Source organism: Lolium perenne, chromosome 3, assembly GCF_019359855.2.
Source record: "Lolium perenne isolate Kyuss_39 chromosome 3, Kyuss_2.0, whole genome shotgun sequence".
Taxonomy (NCBI): domain Eukaryota; kingdom Viridiplantae; phylum Streptophyta; class Magnoliopsida; order Poales; family Poaceae; genus Lolium; species Lolium perenne.
Window position 1 is genome coordinate 177840803 of NC_067246.2, and position 22160 is coordinate 177862962.

A 22160-nucleotide genomic window follows, 5' to 3' on the forward strand; every position below is an offset into this window, starting at 1 on the left:
CTAACTACCCTACCCCAACTTGCACCAAATGGTTCCCCTGCCCCCTTTTTCCCTGAATGGCAACATTAAAACCCTAGGGAGAGGAGGAGCAAGGCTAGACATGGCCATGCCGGCCATGTCGCCCGAGCCCGACCACCTCCCCCTCTCTCCATTGCTTCACCGCCCTGGCCCCCTCGCCACCGTGCGCCAACGCGCCCCCTAGCAAGCCCTAGCACCGCCATGGTCGAAGGAACGGCGACCAGACGCCGGACGACGCGCGCCCGCACACGCCCTGGACGCCGCTCGCGTCGCAAGGATGCACGACGCGGACACGCACTGGACACGCGCCGCGCCACGACCTCGAGCACGCCCTGGCCCCGCTTGCAACACGTTGAGCACCGCCGTGACACCGCGACGCCACCAGACATGCGCCCAGCCCAGACCCGTGACCGCCGGCGCCGGAGACGATGACTTGCTCCCGTACGCGCCGCGGCCGTCGTGGAAGCAACGCGACCAACCTAGCCACCGCCCGACCCCGTTGTCGCCGCCAATAGCATCGCCAGGAGCCGTAGAACACTGCCACCACCTCGCCTAGCTCAACCGCTCGCCGGGGAAGCTGCGCCATGGTCAACTTCTTCACGGCCCCGCAGCACCCTCGCGTCCCTATAAAAGGAGACCTCCCTGCGTCAATCCAAGCACACCATCGCCTTCCCCTCTCCTCACTCGACCACCAGAGCCACTCCACCCTCGACATTGCCCACTGACGCCACCCAATCGCAGCCTCACTGCCCGTGATCGCCGCCGAAGCTCGCCGTCGATTGGAGCCGCCCAGACGAGCCGACGGTACCAGAGCTTCGCCGTCGTCGACATCGTCCCCGAGCACACTGCCCACCCTAGCTGGAGCCACGGTGAGCGCTCCGACCCCCTAGGCTCGCCGCCAGACCCTCTGCTTCTCGTCGGAGAAGACGACGACCGTGCGCCGTTGGATCGCCTTCTAATCCAACGCGCCACATCGCTCGTACCGCTTCGGCGTTTAAAAGCCGCTGACATGCGGGACCCCCTGTCAGGCAGCCCACGCGGGCACAGACGCGTGGTGGGCTGGCTTGGGCCGTTTTCAAACCGTTTCGGCCCAGTTAGTTTCCCGCCGGCCTGTTTAATTCAAAACCAGTTTAATTAATTCAAATGAAATCCAATACTGCCCAAACTTTGAAATTCCACCTTTTCAAATTGGCTAAACCAAATCTAGTGAATTTTATAGGGTTAGAAAGCCACTGAAATTCTCTACAACATGCCACTGGCCTCATGGTCATTTTCTTTGTAGAATTAATTGGACAAAAATAACAAGCCAGGGACTTTTCCCTATTCAAATAATTCTTAAAAATCAACCAAAATAGATATTAAGTTAATTCCAACTCTAATAGCTCACATTTGACTTACACTAATTGTTTATGCAATAAAATGGTGTGGTCACTTTGCATGATCATGCCATGGTTTAATGAATGGATATTTTGACTAGTTTAACTAGTTGATATTATCCAAAACTATTAAAATTAAATTGTGTGAAGTCTTATACTTCATTTAAACCTGTCTCACATGAATTCATGGGATGTTTGGACCCCTGGTCCCAAACTCTCTTATATGAATTACTTGAGATTTAAATCAAAGGTAGTGCTATTTAAATGGTATGAGGTGGCCTACCTCATTTAAATCATTTTCCCCAAATGATGATGATGAACATTGGACTTAGGTCAATATGAGTTCATCCATGATTGTTGGAGAAATTAAATCTTAAGAAGATTTCAATGAGAGGAAATGATTTCTCAAGAACCCTATGGAAACTATCTTTTACTTATGGAATACAAATTCTATTTTAAACCCCACAACCCATGCACCCTAGTTTATTTATTTGGTGTGCATAGAGTAGTTTGTGTGTTTATTTGTGATGCATGGAATAGCCATTGAATTAGTGAGTAATTATACTCGTATTCAAATTTAGACGGTAGCACCGGAGAGTACGCCGAAGAAGAAGGTTGCTACCAGGAGGAGGAGGAGGAACAGTTTGAGAACTACCAAGGCAAGCTAATATTCTTGCAAGGTGCAAAGCCCCTTGGGGCAAGGCACCATGTTTCTTATCTTTGATTATGAGAACCCATCCCAAGTTTTTACTCTACAAGTTTTTACTTGTTTTCTAAAAGAGTTACTTTTATAGTTAACTTTGGTCAAAATACAATTTGGATATTAGAGTAGTGAGTTAGTCTCTTCCAAGCAAAGCAAGGAGCACCCCTCATGAATTAGAGCTAGTGCTAATGAACTAAACTTGACTACTCTAGATGGGAACCTTGTGATTTTGAAAGGATTTTGAAACCTTGGAATGAAGATGCATTCCATTGAATGGTTTTTGAAGGTGAATATGACCAAGAGAAGATGGTGATTTTTGATAAAACATGATGTTGGTTTGAATGCGATACCTTTCCAATTATTAAGTACCCCCACAATACCTGATTATGGGTAGGGCTTAACTGGAAGTTTATGCGTCTTAGTATGGGTTCCCTCTAAACAAGCGTCATCGGGGTTACGCCGAAAGCTGCCTCTACCACAAAAGGAACGATACGATATGATGCGAAATGAGGTGAATGTCCGGCCCAAGCCCTGTGCGGTTCCCAGTGAACTGTATCTGTCTTCACGGGGAGGCCAAGCTCATGGGGAGAGGTGCTCATACTAGGATTCGTAAGTGAAAGGTTATGGTTGATGATCCGCGTGCGTGTTACGATGATTCGGGGAAATCCCGACGGATGAAATCAAATGTTGTGGCACAAGTGTGCAACCTCTACAGAGTGTAAACCTATTCGAATAGCCGCGTCCACGGTTATGGACGGTTGGAAAGGCCATACAGTTTCCGATGTCATATCTTTGAAAATGATGTTGAAAGGTGATGGTGCAATGACTTGTGGTGGTTTGAATTGAAATCACCACTTGAATGGTGGGAATGACACTAATGTTCCCCCTTGAGTTAGTTAGCACTTGAGTAAGCTTTTTTCTCAAAACTTTGTGAAATAAAACTAGCTTTATGCAAATAAACTAGAGCTTAGCAAACCATACTAGAATGTCTAGCCCTTACATTAGTATTACTTTGCGAGTACTCAACGTACTCACGGCTTTGTCCCTGGCTATTCAAATGGCCAGAGTATGAAGACGACCAAGGAGATGACCAGCAGGACGCCTACGACAACTAAGCGCCTTCCGACGTCAAGCGTTGGCCTGTGGACTAGAGAGTCCTTGTATCTTACGCTTCCGCTATGTTGAACTATGAACTTGTGTTTGTTCGTTGATCAATAGATCAACTATTCGTGTAATATGGATCATGTGATTCCAATTTGTAAGACTTATGGTTTGTAATGAATGATGACTGTGATACTTAACTATTATGCCTCGCAACAACAATATTCCTGGGATTGCGATGTATGACATAATAGGCATTCGGACTTAAAAATCCGGGTGTTGACAATACTACTCAAATTCGTGACAGCAAGAAATCTGTTTCTGCGCAGTAATCCAAATCTAGTATGAACCTTACTATCAAAGACTTTACTTGGCACAACAATGCAATAAAATAAAGATAAGGAGAGGTTGCTACAGTAGTAACAACTTCCAAGACTCAAATATAAAACAAAAGTGCAGAAGTAAAATCATGGGTTGTCTCCCATAAGCGCTTTTTTTTAACGCCTTTCAGCTAGGCGCAGAAAGTGTGTATCAAGTGACATCAAGAGATGAAGCATCAACATCATAATTTGTTCTAATAATAGAATCAAAAGGTAACTTCATTCTCTTTCTAGGGAAGTGTTCCATACCTTTCTTGAGAGGAAATTGATATTTAATATTACCTTCCTTCATATCAATAATAGCACCAACAGTTCGAAGAAAAGGTCTTCCCAATATAATGGGACAAGATGCATTGCATTCAATATCCAACACAACAAAATCAACGGGGACAAGGTTATTGTTAACCGTAATGCGAACATTATCAATCCTCCCCAAAGGTTTCTTTGTAGAATTATCAGCAAGATTAACATCCAAATAACAATTTTTCAATGGTGGCAAGTCAAGCATATTATAGATTTTCTTAGGCATAACGAAAATACTTGCACCAAGATCACATAAAGCATTACAATCAAAATCATTGACCTTCATCTTAATGATGGGCTCCCAACCATCTTCTAAATTCCTAGGAATAGAAGTTTCACGATTTAATTTCTATTCTCTAGCTTTTATGAGAGCATTTGTAATATGTTTTGTAAAGGCCAAATTTATAGCACTAGCATTAGGACTTCTAGCAAGTTTTTGTAAGAACTTTATAAATTCAGAGATGTGAAAATCATCAAAATCTAAACCATTATGATCTACAGCAATGGGATCATTGTCCCCAATATTTTGAAAAATTTCAGCAGTTTTATCACAAGCAGTTTCAGCAGTTTTAGCAGTTTCAGGCAGTTTTGCAAGCTTTGCATTAGGAGTAGAAACATTGCTAACACCAATTATTTTACCATTGATAGTAGGAGGTGTAGCAACATGTGAAGCATTATCATTACTAGTGGTCGTAATAGTCCAAACTTTAGCTACATTATTCTCTTTAGCATTTTCTTCTTTTTCCCACCTAGCACGCAATTTGGCCATCAATCTAATATTCTCATTAATTCTAACTTGGATGGCGTTTGCTGTAGTAACAATTTTATTATCATTATCCTCAGGTTCAGCAACCATTTTATTAATTAAAGAAGATTGTGACGCAGACATGTATGAGATTCGGTTTTCAGCATTTGCAAGCTTAGTTTGCAAACCAGAAATCTCCATATTCAAATTTTCAAGTTGATTCCCTATATTTTTCAACAAGGCAGATTGTTCATTCATAGTTTTAGTAAACAATTGATTCTGCTCATATTGTGATTGCATAAAGCTCTTAGTAGATCTTTCAATTTCTAACATCTTTTCCTCATTAGGCGAAACATATCTACCATAAGAATTACCATAATCATTACCACTAGCAGGATATGGCCTATAGTTGTTGTTAAGAAAATTATTCCTATTAGCATTGTTGTTGAAATTATTATTTTTAATGAAGTTCACATCAACATGCTCTTCTTGGGCAACCAATGAAGCTAACGGAACATTATTAGGATCAACATTAGATCTACCATTCACAAGCATTGACATAATAGCATCAATCTTATCACTCAAAGAGGAATTTTCTTCAACAGAATTTACCTTCTTACCTTGTGGAGCTCTTTCCGTGTGCCATTCAGAGTAATTAATCATCATATTATCAAGAAGCTTTGTTGCGGCGCCTAGAGTGATGGACATAAAAGTACCTCCAGCAGCTGAATCCAATAGGTTCCGCGAAGAAAAATTCAATCCTGCATAAAAGGTTTGGATGATCATCCAAGTAGTCAGTCCATGGGTAGGGCAATTTTTAACCAAAGATTTCATTCTTTCCCATGCTTGGGCAACATGCTCATTATCCAATTGCTTAAAATTCATTATGCTACTTCTCAAAGATATAATTTTAGCAGGAGGATAATATCTACCAATGAAAGCATCCTTACATTTAGTCCATGAATCAATACTATTCTTAGGAAAGATAACAACCAATCTTTAGCTCTTCCTCTTAATGAGAAAGGAAACAATTTTAATTTTATAATGTCACCATCTACATCCTTATACTTTTTCATTTCACATAGTTCAACAAAATTATTAAGATGGGCAGCAGCATCATCAGAACTAACACCAGAAAATTGCTCTCTCATAACAAGATTCAGTAAAGCAGGTTTAATTTCAAAGAATTCTGCTGTAGTAGCAGGTGGAGCAATAGGTGTGCATAGGAAATCATTATTATTTGTGCTAGTGAAGTCACACAACTTAGTATTTTCAGGAGTACCCATTTTAGCAATAGTAAATAAAGCAAACTAGATAAAATAAATGCAAGTAACTAATTTTTTTTTGTGTTTTTAATATGGAGAACGCAAACAAGATAGTAAATAAAGTAAAACAAGTAACTATTTTTTTTGTATTTTTGATATAGATAACTAAGAAAGCAGTAAATAAAATAAAGTAAAGCAAGACAAAAACAAAGTAAAGAGATTGGAAGTGGAGACTCCCCTTGCAGCGTGTCTTGATCTCCCCGGCAACAGCGCCAGAAAAAGCGTTGCTTGTGACGGTAAAGCACACGTCCGTTGGGAACCCCAAGAGGAAGGTATGATGGGTACAACAGCGAGTTTTCCCTCAGTAAGAAACCAAGGTTATCGAAACAGTAGGAGTCAAGAAGCACGTTGAAGGTTGATGGTGGCGGAGTGTAGTGCGGCGCAACACCAGGGATTCCGCCGCCAACGTGGAACCTGCACAACACAACCAAAGTACTTTGCCCCAACGTGACAGCGAGGTTGTCAATCTCACCGGCTTGCTGTAACAAAGGATTAGATGTATAGTGTGGAAGATGATGTTTGCAAAAAACAGTAAGAACAAGTATTGCAGTAGATTGTATTCGATGTAAAGAATGGACCGGGGTCCACAGTTCACTAGTGGTGTCTCTCCAATAAGATAAATAGCATGTTGGGTGAACAAATTACAGTTGGGCAATTGACAAATAAAGAGGGCATGACAATGCACATACATATTATGATGAGTAGTGTGAAATTCAATTGGGCATTACGACAAAGTACATAGACCGCTATCCAGCATGCATCTATGCCTAAAAAGTCCACCTTCAGGTTAGCATCCGCACCCCTTCCAGTATTAAGTTGCAAACAACAGACAATTGCATTAAGTATGGTACGTAATGTAATCAACACAAATATCCTTAGACATAGCATTGATGTTTTATCCCTAGTGGCAACAGCACATCCACAACCTTAGGGGTTGCTGTCACTCCCCCAGATTTAATGGAGACATGAACCCACTATCGAGCATAAATACTCCCTCTTGGAGTCACAAGTATCAACTTGGCCAGAGCATCTACTAGCAACGGAGAGCATGCAAGATCATAAACAACACATATATGATAGATTGATAATCAACTTGACATAGTATTCCATATTCATCGGATCCCAACAAACGCAACATGTAGCATTACAAATAGATGATCTTGATCATGATAGGCAGCTCACAAGATCTAAACATGATAGCACATGAGGAGAAGACAACCATCTAGCTACTGCTATGGACCCATAGTCCAGGGGTGAACTACTCACACATCACTCCGGAGGCGATCATGGCGATGAAGAGTCCTCCGGGAGATGATTCCCCTCTCCGGCAGGGTGCCGGATGCGATCTCCTGAATCCCCCGAGATGGGATTGGCGGCGGCGGCGTCTCTGGAAGGTTTTCCGTATCGTGGCTCTCGGTACTGGGGTTTTCTCGACGAAGGCTTTAAGTAGGCGGAAGGGTAGGTTTAGGGGCGTCACGAGGGGCCCACACAACAGGGCGGCGCGGCCCCACCCTTGGCCACGCGGCCCTGGCGTGGCGTCGCCTCGTCGCCCCACTTCGTAATCCTTTCGGTCTTCTGGAACCTTCGTGGAAAAATAAGACCCTGGGCGTTGATTTCGTCCAATTCCGAGAATATTTCCTTTGTAGGATTTCTGTAACCAAAAACAGCAGAAAATAGCAACTGGCTCTTCGGCATCTTGTCAATAGGTTAGTGCCGGAAAATGCATAAATATGACATAAAGTGTGTATAAAACATGTGAGTATCATCAATAAAGTAGCATGGACCATAAGAAATTATAGATATGTTTGAGACGTATCAAGCATCCCCAAGCTTAGTTCCTACTCATCCTCGAGTAGGTAAACGATAACAAAGATAATTTCTGAAGTGACATGCTATCATAATCTTGATCAATACTATTGTAAGCATATGTAATGAATGAAGGGATTCGAAGCAATGGTAAAGACAATGATTAAACAACTGAATCATATAGCAAAGACTTTTCATAAATAGTACTTTCAAGACAAGCATCAATAAGTCTTGCATAAGAGTTAACTCATAAAGCAATAGATTCAAAGTAAAGGCATTGAAGCAACACAAAGGAAGATTTAAGTTTCAGCGGTTGCTTTCAACTTCAACATGTTTATCTCATGGATAATTGTCAACACAAAGTAATATGATGAATGCAAATATGCAAGTATGTAAGAATCAATGCACAGTTAACACAAGTGTTTGCTTCTAAGATAGAAAGAAGTGGGTAAACTGACTCAACATAAAAGTAAAAGAATGGCCCTTCGCAAAGGGAGGCATGGATTGCTATATTTGTCTAGAGCTTTTATTTTGAAAACATAGAAACAATTTTGTCAACGGTAGTAATAAAGCATATGTGTTATGTATAAGATATCCTATAAGTTGCAAGCCTCATGCATAGATTACCAATAGTGCCCGCACCTTGTCCTAATTAGCTTGGATTTACATGGATTATCATCGCATAACATATGTTTTAACCAAGTATCACAAAAGGGGTACCTCTATGCCGCCTGTACAAAGGTCTAAGGAGAAAGCTCGCATTGGATTTCTCGCTTTTGATTATTCTCAACTTAGACATCCATACCGGGACAACATAGACAACAGATAATGGACTCCTCTTTAATGCATAAGCATTCAACAACAGATAATATTCTCATAAGAGATTGAGGATTGTTGTCCAAACTGAAACTTCCACCATGGATCATGGCTTTAGTTAGCGGCCCAATGTTCTTCTCTAACAATATGCATACTCAAACCATTCAACTCATGATAAATCACCCTTACTTCAGACAAGACGAACATGCATAGCAACTCACATGATATTCAACAAAGCATAGTTGATGGCGTCCCCATGAACATGGTTATCGCTCAACAAGCAACTTGTTAAGAAATAAGATACATAAGTACATATTCAATACCACAATAGTTTTTAAGCTATTTTTCCCATGAGCTATATATTGCAAAGACAAAGGAATGAAATTTTAAAGGTAGCACTCAAGCAATTTACTTTGTAATGGCAGAGAAATACCATGTAGTAGGTAGGTATGGTGGACACAAATGGCATAGTTTTTGGCTAAAGGATTTTGGATGCACGAGAAGTATTCCCTCTCAATACAAGGCTTAGGCGAGCAAGGTTGTTTGAAGCAAACACAAGTATGAACCGGTACAGCAAAACTTACATAAGAACATATTGCAAGCATTATAAGACTCTACACTGTCTTCCTTGTTGTTCAAACCCTTACCAGAAAATATCTAGACTTTAGAGAGACCAATCATGCAAACCAAATGTCAACAAGCTCTACAATATTTCTTCACTAATAGGTGCAAAGTACATGATGCAAGAGCTTAAACATGATCTATATGAGCACAACAATTGCCAAGTATCAATTTTTTCAAGACATTATACCAATTACCACATGTAGAATTTTCTGTTTCCATCCATATAACAATTAACGAAGCAGTTTCAACCTTCGCCATGAACATTAAGAATAAAGCTAAAAACATATGTGTTAATATGCAACAGCGGAGCGTGTCTCTCTCCCACACAATGAATGCTAGGATCCAATTTTATTCAAACAAACAAAAACAAGAACATAAAGACGCTCCAAGTAAAGCACATAAGATGTGATGGAATAAAAATATAGTTTCACTAGAGGTGACCTGATAATTTGTCGATGAAGAAGGGGATGCCCAAGGCATCCCCAAGCTTAGATGCTTGAGTCTTCTTGAAATATGCAGGGATAAACCACGGGGGCATCCCCAATCTTAGAGCTTTCACTCTGCTTGATCATATTGTATCATCCTCCTCTCTTGATCCTTGAAAACTTCCTCCACACCAAACTCAAAACAAACTCATTAGAGGGTTAGTACATAGTCAAAAATTCACATGTTCAGAGGTGACATAATCATTCTTAACACTTCTGGACATTGCACAAAGCTACTGAAAGTTAAGAAATCCATCAAACATAGCAAAACAGGCAATGCAAAATAAAAGGCAGAATCTGTCAAAACAGAACAGTCCGTAAAGATGAATTTTTATGGGGCACTTAACTTGCTCAGATGAAAATGCTCAAATTGAATGAAATTTGCGTACATATCTGAGGAGTACTCACGTAAATAGGCAGATTTTTATGAGTTACCTACAGAGAATACTACTCAAATTCGTGACAGCAAGAAATCTGTTTCTGCGCAGTAATCCAAATCTAGTATGAACCTTACTATCAAAGACTTTACTTGGCACAACAATGCAATAAAATAAAGATAAGGAGAGGTTGCTACAGTAGTAACAACTTCCAAGACTCAAATATAAAACAAAAGTGCAGAAGTAAAATCATGGGTTGTCTCCCATAAGCTCTTTTCTTTAACGCCTTTCAGCTAGGCGCAGAAAGTGTGTATCAAGTGACATCAAGAGATGAAGCATCAACATCATAATTTTTTCTAATAATAGAATCAAAAGGTAACTTCATTCTCTTTCTAGGGAAGTGTTCCATACCTTTCTTGAGAGGAAATTGATATTTAATATTACCTTCCTTCATATCAATAATAGCACCAACAGTTCGAAGAAAAGGTCTTCCCAATATAATGGGACAAGATGCATTGCATTCAATATCCAACAAAACAAAATAAACGGGGACAAGGTTATTGTTAACCGTAATGCGAACATTATCAATCCTCCCCAAAGGTTTCTTTGTAGAATTATCAGCAAGATTAACATCCAAATAACAATTTTTCAATGGTGGCAAGTCAAGCATATTATAGATTTTCTTAGGCATAACGAAAATACTTGCACCAAGATCACATAAAGCATTACAATCAAAATCATTGACCTTCATCTTAATGATGGCTCCCAACCATCTTCTAACTTCCTAGGAATAGAAGTTTCACGATTTAATTTCTCTTCTCTAGCTTTTATGAGAGCATTTGTAATATGTTTTGTAAAGGCCAAATTTATAGCACTAGCATTAGGACTTCTAGCAAGCTTTTGTAAGAGCTTTATAACTTCAGAGATGTGACAATCATCAAAATCTAAACCATTATGATCTACAGCAATGGGATCATTGTCCCCAATATTTTGAAAAATTTCAGCAGTTTTATCACAAGCAGTTTCAGCAGTTTTAGCAGTTTCAGGCAGTTTTGCAAGCTTTGCATTAGGAGTAGAAACATTGCTAACACCAATTATTTTACCATTGATAGTAGGAGGTGTAGCAACATGTGAAGCATTATCATTACTAGTGGTGGTAATAGTCCAAACTTTAGCTACATTATTCTCTTTAGCATTTTCTTCTTTTTCCCACCTAGCAAGCAATTCGGCCATCAACTAATATTCTCATTAATTCTAACTTGGATGGCGTTTACTTTAGTAACAATTTTATTATCATTATCCTCAGGTTCAGCAACCATTTTATTAATTAAAGAATATTGTGACGCAGACATGTATGAGATTCGGTTTTCAGCATTTGCAAGCTTAGTTTGCAAACCAGAAATCTCCATATTCAAATTTTCAAGTTGATTCCCTATATTTTTCAACAAGGCAGATTGTTCATTCATAGTTTTAGTAAACAATTGATTCTGCTCATATTGTGATTGCATAAAGCTCTTAGTAGATCTTTCAATTTCAAACATCTTTTCCTCATTAGGCGAAACATATCTACCATAAGAATTACCATAATCATTACCACTAGCAGGATATGGCCTATAGTTGTTGTTAAGAAAATTATTCCTATTAGCATTGTTGTTGAAATTATTATTTTTAATGAAGTTCACATCAACATGCTCTTCTTGGGCAACCAATGAAGCTAACGGAACATTATTAGGATCAACATTAGATCTACCATTCACAAGCATTGACATAATAGCATCAATCTTATCACTCAAGGAGGAGGTTTCTTCAACAGAATTTACCTTCTTACCTTGTGGAGCTCTTTCCGTGTGCCATTCGGAGTAATTAATCATCATATTATCAAGAAGCTTTGTTGCGGCGCCTAGAGTGATGGACATAAAAGTACCTCCAGCAGCTGAATCCAATAGGTTCCGCGAAGAAAAATTCAATCTTGCATAAAAGGTTTGGATGATCATCCAAGTAGTCAGTCCATGGGTAGGGCAATTTTTAACCAAAGATTTCATTCTTTCCCATGCTTGGGCAACATGCTCATTATCCAATTGCTTAAAATTCATTATGCTACTTCTCAAAGATATAATTTTAGCAGGAGGATAATATCTACCAATGAAAGCATCTTTACATTTAGTCCATGAATCAATACTATTCTTAGGCAAAGATAGCAACCAATCTTTAGCTCTTCCTCTTAATGAGAAAGGAAACAATTTTAATTTTATAATGTCACCATCTACATCCTTATACTTTTTCATTTCACATAGTTCAACAAAATTATTAAGATGGGCAGCAGCATCATCAGAACTAACACCAGAAAATTGCTCTCTCATAATAAGATTCAGTAAAGCAGGTTTAATTTCAAAGAATTCTGCTGTAGTAGCAGGTGGAGCAATAGGTGTGCATAGGAAATCATTATTATTTGTGCTAGTGAAGTCACACAACTTAGTATTTTCAGGAGTACCCATTTTAGCAATAGTAAATAAAGCAAACTAGATAAAATAAATGCAAGTAACTAAATTTTTTTTGTGTTTTTAATATGGAGAACGCAAACAAGATAGTAAATAAAGTAAAACAAGTAACTAATTTTTTTGTATTTTTGATATAGATAACTAACAAAGCAGTAAATAAAATAAAGTAAACCAAGACAAAAACAAAGTAAAGAGATTGGAAGTGGAGACTCCCCTTGCAGCGTGTTTTGATCTCCCCGGCAACAGCGCCAGAAAAAGCGTTGCTTGTGACGGTAAAGCACACGTCCGTTGGGAACCCCAAGAGGAAGGTATGATGGGTACAACAGCGAGTTTTCCCTCAGTAAGAAACCAAGGTTATCGAACCAGTAGGAGTCAAGAAGCACGTTGAAGGTTGATGGTGGCGGAGTGTAGTGCGGCGCAACACCAGGGATTCCGGCGCCAACGTGGAACCTGCACAACACAACCAAAGTACTTTGCCCCAACGTGACAGTGAGGTTGTCAATCTCACCGGCTTGCTGTAACAAAGGATTAGATGTATAGTGTGGAAGATGATGTTTGCAAAGAACAGTAAGAACAAGTATTGCAGTAGATTGTATTCGATGTAAAGAATGGACCGGGGTCCACAGTTCACTAGTGGTGTCTCTCCGATAAGATAAATAGCATGTTGGGTGAACAAATTACAGTTGGGCAATTGACAAATAAAGAGGGCATGACAATGCACATACATATTATGATGAGTAGTGTGAAATTCAATTGGGCATTACGACAAAGTACATAGACCGCTATCCAGCATGCATCTATGCCTAAAAATTCCACCTTCGGGTTAGCATCTGCACCCCTTCCAGTATTAAGTTGCAAACAACAGACAATTGCATTAAGTATGGTACGTAATGTAATCAACACAAATATCCTTAGACATAGCATTGATGTTTTATTCCTAGTGGCAACAGCACATCCACAACCTTAGGGGTTCTTTGTCACTCCCTGCATTTAATGGAGACATGAACCCACTATCGAGCATAAATACTCCCTCTTGGAGTTACAAGTATCAACTTGGCCAGAGCATCTACTAGCAACGGAGAGCATGCAAGATCATAAACAACACATAGATGATAGATTGATAATCAACATAACATAGTATTCCATATTCATCGGATCCCAACAAACGCAACATGTAGCATTACAAATAGATGATCTTGATCATGATAGGCAGCTCACAAGATCTAACAATGATAGCACAATGAGGTGAAGACAACCATCTAGCTACTGCTATGGACCCATAGTCCAGGGGTGAACTACTCACACATCACTCCGGAGGCGATCATGGCGATGAAGAGTCCTCCGGGAGATGATTCCCCTCTCCGGCAGGGTGCCGGAGGCGATCTCCTGAATCCCCCGAGATGGGATTGGCGGCGGCGGCGTCTCTGGAAGGTTTTCCGTATCGTGGCTCTCGGTACTGAGGGTTTCGCGACGGAGGCTATTTGTAGGCGGAAGGGTAGGTTTAGGGGCGTCACGAGGGGCCCACACAACAGGGCGGCGTGGCCCCACCCTTGTCCGCGCGGCCCTGTCGTGGCGTCGCCTCGTCGCCCCACTTCGTAATCCTTTCGGTCTTCTGGAAGCTTCGTGGAAAAATAAGACCCTGGGTGTTGATTTCGTCCAATTCCTAGAATATTTTCTTTGTCGGATTTCTGAAACCAAAAACAGCAGAAAACAGCAACTGGCTCTTCGACATCTTGTCAATAGGTTAGTGCCGGAAAATGCATAAATATGACATAAAGTGTGTATAAAACATGTGAGTATCATCAATAAAGTAGCATGGAACATAAGAAATTATAGATACGGTTGAGACGTATCACACTTGAGTTCACATAAAACAAATTGATATGAAGTGCCCGAGCCACAGTTAAACTTTCTCCTCTTTTTTCCCTCTCGATCGAGGTTAACAACTTTATCCTTTCATCCTTCATTGATAAAATGCATGTGTTGATGTACATCGCTTTACTATTCATGATGTTCTGTAATGGTTTTTGATAAACTTAATTATATAATGCAAATGAGCCGACAGTGGATGTACGGTGACCGACGCCATGCTGAGTTCATTACGGGCTTGAATTTTTTTTTATCGATGTGGCCGAGGAAAACAATCGGGATGGTTTTATGTGTTGTGCATGTGTTGTCTATCAGAATTAGAAGGATTAATCTTCCTCCAGAACCCTTCACACCCACCTGATTTGGTCCGCTTTCATGCCCAGCTACAATTGTTGGACCAAGCACGGAGAAAGAAGGGTTATGATGGAAAACAATGAAGAAGAAAAGGACGATGACAACTATCCTATGTTTCATGAATACGGTGATACTGAAACGGGGGAAGCTAAAGATCAAGAGGCATCAGATGAGCCCGCTGATGATCTTGGTCGGGCCATTGCTGATGCAAAGAGAGACTATGAAACTGAAAAGGAGAGGTCGAAGTTCGAGAAGATGTTAGAGGATCGCAAAAAATTGTTGTACCCAAATTGCAAAGATGGTCTGGGTAGCACAGTGGAATTGTTGCAATGGAAGGCCGACAACGGTGTGACTGACAAGGGCTTTGAAAAGTTGCTGAAAATATTGAAGAAGGAACTTCCAAAGGGTAACGAATTGCCCGCCGATACGTACGAACCAAAGAAGGTTGTCTGCCCTCTAGGATTAGACATGCAGAAGATACATGCATGCATTAATGACTGCATCCTCTACCACGGTGAGTAGTACGAGTATTTGGATGCATGCCTGGTATGCACTACATTACGGTATATGATCATACGAGTTGACCCTGGTTATGTTGAGGGCGAGCGCCCCAGGAAGAGGGTTCCTACCAATGTGATGTGATATGCTCCTATAATACCACGGTTGAAACGTTTGTTCATAAACAAAGAGCATATGCCAGGTTATTGCGATGACACAAAGAAGACCGTAAGAAAGACGCGAGGTTGAGACACCCCGCTGATGAGTCGCAGTGGAGAAAAATCGAGAGAGAGTTCCCGGACTTTGCGGATGACGCAAGGAACTTAAGGTTTGGTCTAAGTACAGATGAGATGAATCCTTTTGGAGAGCAGAACTGCAGTCATAGCACCCGACATGTGACTCTATGTATCTATAACCTTCCTCCTTGGTTGTGCATGAAGCGGAAGTTCATTATGATGCCAGTCTTCATCCAAGGCCCGAAGCAACACGGCAATGAGATTGATGTGTACCTAAAGCCATTAGTTGAAGAACTTCTATAGTTGTGGGACTTAAAAGGTGTACGTGTGTGGGATGAGCACAAACAGAAGGAATTTAACCTACGAGCGTTGTTTTTCGTAACCATCAATGATTGTTCTGCTCTTAGTAACCTTTCAGGATAGACAACTAAGGGATACAAAGCATGCACTCACTAATAAGTGAACCTAGCTCACTTGGTTAGGGAAGTGGATGTACAACCTAGTCATCCAGGGACGCGAATTTGGGTTCTTACTATTTAAAAAACAAAATCACTCTAGGGGCTTCCCCTACGGTATTCCTTTAAAAAAATGCATGCACACACCTTTTAGATGAGACTGCAGGTATATATTTGGATAAATGTAAGAAGGTTGTATACCTGGGGCATCTTCGATTTCTTCCAACCAAGCATCTCGTGAGAAATACATTTTAAAGGTGAGGCAGATCACCAGAAGAAGCCTATCCACCGTGCTGGTGAAGATGTATTTGGTATGGTCAAGGATCTAAAAGTAATATTTGAAAAGGGTCCTGGCGGACAATCTGTTCCGAATGACGCTACCGGACACGAGCCAATGTGGAAGAATAAAATCTATATTTTGTGATCTACCCTATTGGAAAAACCTAGAGGTCCGCTCTTCAATCAACATGATGCATGTGACGAATAATCTTTGCGTGAACCTGCTAAACATCCTGCGCGTGTATGGGAAGACAAAATATACACGGAAATGGCCCCCGCCAAAGCAGTATATAGCACTGAAAGCAATGAAGCATTTTGTGAACCTGCTTAAGCGACCAAAGCCAGTAGATTTTCCAGATGACTATGACCTCTCTATTATATAGTCACATAACACGAATGTGGAGCAGTCGAGAAGTGGTAGTGCTAGCGGGAAAACAATTGCCCAACTCGGAGAACAGAAAAACCAATCGTTACCGCCCCCCTCAACGTGTTCTCCTATGATGATCCGGAGGCGGCACGACTAATCGCACAAACGATTAGAAATCTTGGTACAACTGTTAATTACACAGGCAACGAAGACTTTCCCATTGCTGAATTAGCATACAAATACTATTACGGGAAGCCTCTACTAAGAGCTGACCAGTTCCCGCATCTACAAACACAAATACGAAGATTGCATGACTGGTACAAGCCTCGGTGGAAGGGAGCATCATGCTCATCGCGGCAGTTAGAGATGAGTACTTCCATGGAAACGATGAGATACACATTGAGTTTGAAGAATTATTTTCGTTATTCAATCGAGACGCTATTGACAAATCTCTCGTCAGTTGCTATTAGATGTAAGTGATTAATTTATGTAACTCTAGCTCAGCTCGTTCATTTCATGAATACTTATCCTCACCATATTGTTTTGTACGTTATTATGCAGAATGAAGTTGCTCGAATGCAAAAAAAGATAAATCTATGACCTTGGGTTCATTGACCCAAATACCATTCATGAAGTTAAGGTACAAAAACACACCAAGGACATAGAGGATTACTTGGTAAGGTTTTTAATAAAACAAGAAACCAAAACAAAATACATTTCCTTACAACTTCAAGTGAGTGTTAATGACTTGTACACATTCGATTTCGCTTACTCGATGTTAAGTGTAATCCTTCAAGTTATGCGTGCGCAGGTTCCACTTTATTCTGCTAGTTATTCAGCTTGGCAAAGGAATATTACTTATCATGAACTCGAAACGTAAAGACCGTGAGCTGTGGTCGGACCTGATTGGAATACTCCAGAGGTAATTTCGATCATTATCGTCCTATATCGATATCTTCCGTTCATTTTCTGATATCAATTAATTAATAACTTATTTACTCATTTTTTCTTTGCCGGGTAGGGTTTGGAAACGGTTCATCAAGGCTGCTAGGGGTGAATGGAAACACGAGCTTCCATTTCGAGATTACAATGTACTCCACGCATCTCTTTGATTCTTGTTTCAATACCATTATCATGCTTGATTATTATTTTGATTGAACTCTATACTCGTAGAGTGTTTGAAGCAGGAACACGGGAATAATTTATGTGGATACTACGTTTGTGAGTTCATTCGCCAGATGACCTGTTGTCAGGGGGTAAGAATTCTACAAAGCTTTCATGTACATAAACAATATTCACAATCTTATTTTATTACCATCAATATGTTGAGTTTCATTCACATATATTGACCCTCTTCTTTAAATTAGATCGAACGTCTGCGGGATGGTCTCCTATCAAAGTATCGCGTACGAGCAATTTAAGAGGAATTAGCGGGATTCTTACTTAGGGAAGGTCATAGCTCCAAATGAAGATACCATCGGGACTTTGTATTTGGACAATAGGGATCGTAAGAGGACTTATATTGTATATGCATGAACGTATACTGTATTCATGCGATGTTTGAATTCATGACGATGTTGTGTAATGATTCCTTATTATTGTATGTAGTAGCGTCGAGTTGAATGGAAAACATAAAATCCCAAACCTCTGCCGCGGCAAAGAAACGGCCATCTCCGAGCGCTTGACGCATGGAGGACTTTGGTCCTAGTTTGTGTTACCAACCGGGACTTAATCCCCTCCACCCCGAGCGCTCGAGCCCAGCCGCGTGGAGACCTTTTAGTCCCGGTTCGCAACACAACCGAAACTAGGAGGGGCTTTAGTCCCGATTGCGCAGTCCCGGTTGCGCAACCGGGACGAAAAGCCGTTACCGACCGGGACTGATGTCCTCTTTTCTACTAGTGATTTAGTGTACAAACAACAGAGATAGGGATTCTATGTTGAGGGTTCAAATCGCCGAACCACTATGAATTTAAGGTTTAAAATAGACTTTTCACGATTCTAACGGGAAAAGCTCCTTCACCGACTCGTCACTAATTGAATTGGTCTATAGTTCTGGACTACAAACTCACTAATCAATTAAATCACGATTGCTTCATGGCTCAATACGGACAAGAAGCATCATATTCATTCACACAAGACATTCTAGTAAACACCTACTTCATATAATTCAACTTGAAACAAGTATAAGGTAATCACAAATAAAGGTGCATAAGAAATCATAGTTGGTGATGGCAAACTTCGTTCTTGGTCAGAGAACAATTAACAGATTATACTTATCTCATTGAGCAGCGTTCTCATTTTAAAGTTTATATGGCACAACTTGCATACTCAATCATAATAGTCTCCTCATAATCATGATCCTAATATTTATGACACATCAACGTTTTTTACCAATTGGATACTTTTCTTTTGCTGGGTATATATTCAACCTCATGAATAATTCTTCTATACATGCGAACAATAACTTGTTCAGTTACAACTCAAATGTACTTTTCATATCACACGCAGGAGGGGAACGGAGCGGCCGCTACACGCAGAAGAAGAAACGAAGTGGCCGCTAACCCGCTGCCAGGCAGGCCCGAAAAAAAGGGGGCAAACGCACATGCGGTCTGCGTTGTGGCCGCGACACCGCAATTTTAGCCCGACCTTGGACCACGAATGAGACTATTAGTTAAGTAACCCTCTTCCTATTTAGTTTAGGGATTAAGGCCACAAATGGCTTGATGTCGCTGCGGATAGAGGTTTGTGCCAAACCGCTGGACTGGGGTTTTGCTCCTCGCATATCCTTGTGAGCAGGTTCATTTACGTCGAACCCTGAAGATGTTCTAATACAAAAGTGAATTCGAACGGACACAGGCTACCAAACACATCCTTGCATGATGAGGACAAGACGACACGGTGCGCCAACCTGACGTGCATGGGTGAGGGCGCGGGCGTCCTAGTTTGAAATCTCATTCTACCGACATGCACTCGCACCATTTGGGATTCATTTTTGGGCCCACACGTTTGACTCCTGTCACCAGCAGACCACATCATATTTTGACAGTTTGTTTGTTGTTCTGAACAGGTGATTTGTCGGTTGCGACATATTTGCATATGTTGTTATCATTATATTTTTCCGGTATCATCTAGCACTTCACCTCAAAGAGGTTTTATAAAATACTCCCTCCGGTTACATTTAATTGACCGCGGAGGTTAGTTGCTCCGCATGCAATTTTGTACTATGGGTAGCGTCGATTAATTTAGATCAGAGTAGTATTTTACTGAGATTTTGTATGTGTTTTGGGATGGACATCAGTGAAAAATTATTTTATCCTGCCGTCACGAATGGGGCCCAGTTATTGGCAAAGCAACCACTATCGGAAAGGTGCGTTAGTGTTTGCCGAGTACTTGGCAAAGCATTTTTTTTTTACCTTTTCTGTTTTGTTCTAATTGCGTAAACCATCACTTATTTTGGTTGATCTTTTCCTGCCCACCCTTTCTGTACTACTCCCTCCGTTTCATTTTATAGTGACTATAGTTTTTGACACGGAAATTAGCGCAAGAGTATTTTTTACACAAGACTCCCTGGCTGAACGATTTGAGATCGGAGTAAAATTAGGGAATCAATAACTTCCTAACTTACCGTAACAAATCCCACAGATCTCTCTGGTTGACTCACCATATATGTGCAGCTAGATTTAATTAAAGAAAGAAAAAATATTGCTTCCAAAATGTAAGCAATCATTGGGGTCATGCCTTAGGAATCTCAATTAATTATTTTCTATTTTGTTTGGATTTTTTCCATGCATGTCGTGTGGGAGTTGATCGGTGGAGGGGGTAATTGAAAAAAAAAAAACAAGCTACAACCTTATATTCTGAAACATATGCTAAAAATCTATAGGCACTATAGAAAGAAACGGAGTGAGTATGTTATTTGCCTGAGTGTTGCACTCAGGAAAGCCCTTCCCGATTGTAATCAGGCCTTTGCTGAGTTTCCGCGTCATTCGACAAACACGTCGGTAGGGAAACAAACATATGAGCCTAAATATACTGTCCACGATCAACTTTAACTTCATAAAACGATATAAAGAAGAAACGAATTGATATATTAGTAGATGAACACATTGTAAAAATCAAGCAAAATAAGTCGATTAAATCCATAGTTTTCAATCCGGATGGTCATGCCATTATCCCTCATCAGTCAAAAAAGAAACAGTCAAGACATGAATCATATGCAGATGCCGTCATGACATTGTATCTCATCAGTCCAAAAAAGTAGTCATGACATTATTCTTATTTCTTATCACGTACAGTATGAAGTACACGCTCGTGGCCATTTGAAGGTGTCTCATGGCCGGCATATTCTATCATCATCACAAAATCTTATGCACTCTGCTTTAGTCGCAGCGCAGCTATCTGGATATATGTCACAGCAGAAACACTTATTGTAGTGTATGCAGGGCTCAGCATCAACTCGTTTATAGCATGAACACAATTCGAGCTTCCTGCTATCCATGTGGTCGATTGTTCGAGCTGCATGAAAATAAGGTTGTGCACGTTAACTAGCTTTCAATCTAAAGTGAAGAAGATTTATTTCAACTAATTAGTAGATATCCAAAGAATCGTAAGCTTATCAAATACCGTACTTTTTTAATCCACTTACAAAGCTTTTGGTTCATACACGAAAACGTAAAGGTAATCAGATTACACGGGTTCAACAAATGTATCGGAAGGAGCAAACACGAGCTAATCAGCTTCCGCAAACGGACCAAACGATGAACAAAATTTCAACAACGAAACCTGTACGGATGTAGTACCTAGTTTCTAGAAGAATGGCGTGGGATGACGATGGAGGAAATGGTGGACTGCCAGAGAAACGGGAAGAACAACGGCATGAGATCTGGAGAAGAAGCGCTACGACCTCAAGCAGTAAAGAGATGAGCGGGCAGCGGTTTTCTCACGCAGTGGCGCCGATGGTGGTCTTCCCGCGGCGCGTTGCTCGTGTAGTCGTGGGGAAATCGGGGGCCACCAACGCCGGCCAGTGAAGGAGATCGGCCGCCGCTGCTGCTCTTCCCGGGGACTGAGATATGTTGCCTCGGTTGTCACCATCGCCGGCGCTAGGAAGATGATTGAGGGCAGAAAACATAGAACAGAGCGAGGGGCTCGGGGGCGGAGGACTGTTGGTTCGAAGGCGGAGGGTTGGTACATGCTCTTTTGAGTTTTTCTTCCTCAAAGAGTATCATAATTCACATGATTGCTCTGATTTACCTAAACCGTGCAAGAAGAAAACTTACATTGTGCAAGCATTGTGGTACATGCGAGGATAACAACCAGGAGCACGACCGCCTTGTTGTTCCCCTGCATCGTATCCTTCAACGAACAAGCAGATCTCCTATTCAGAGGTTATTCGTGTAAGTCCGACAAGCATACATGCATATACTGGCTACATCGTCCACATATATATACAAAACAAATGGATGTATTTTTAGTATGCAACAAATAATTAGAGGCGGGCTGGTAGCTTTCCATTTGTATTCGTTGACACAAATTAATTAGACGATCC

At 40.8% G+C, this 22160-nt stretch overlaps 1 long non-coding RNA gene across 1 annotated transcript; it reads right to left on the reverse strand.

Annotated features, from left to right (window-relative positions):
- Nucleotides 1-20821: 20821 nt before the first annotated feature.
- LOC127338430 (uncharacterized) lies at nucleotides 20822-22011 on the reverse strand. The gene is made up of 2 exons (XR_007874360.1): nucleotides 21892-22011; nucleotides 20822-21130 (listed from the first exon to the last, which is right to left on the reverse strand). It is a non-coding gene; the product is annotated as an uncharacterized lncRNA (long non-coding RNA).
- Between the last annotated feature and the right edge of the window lie 149 nt (nucleotides 22012-22160).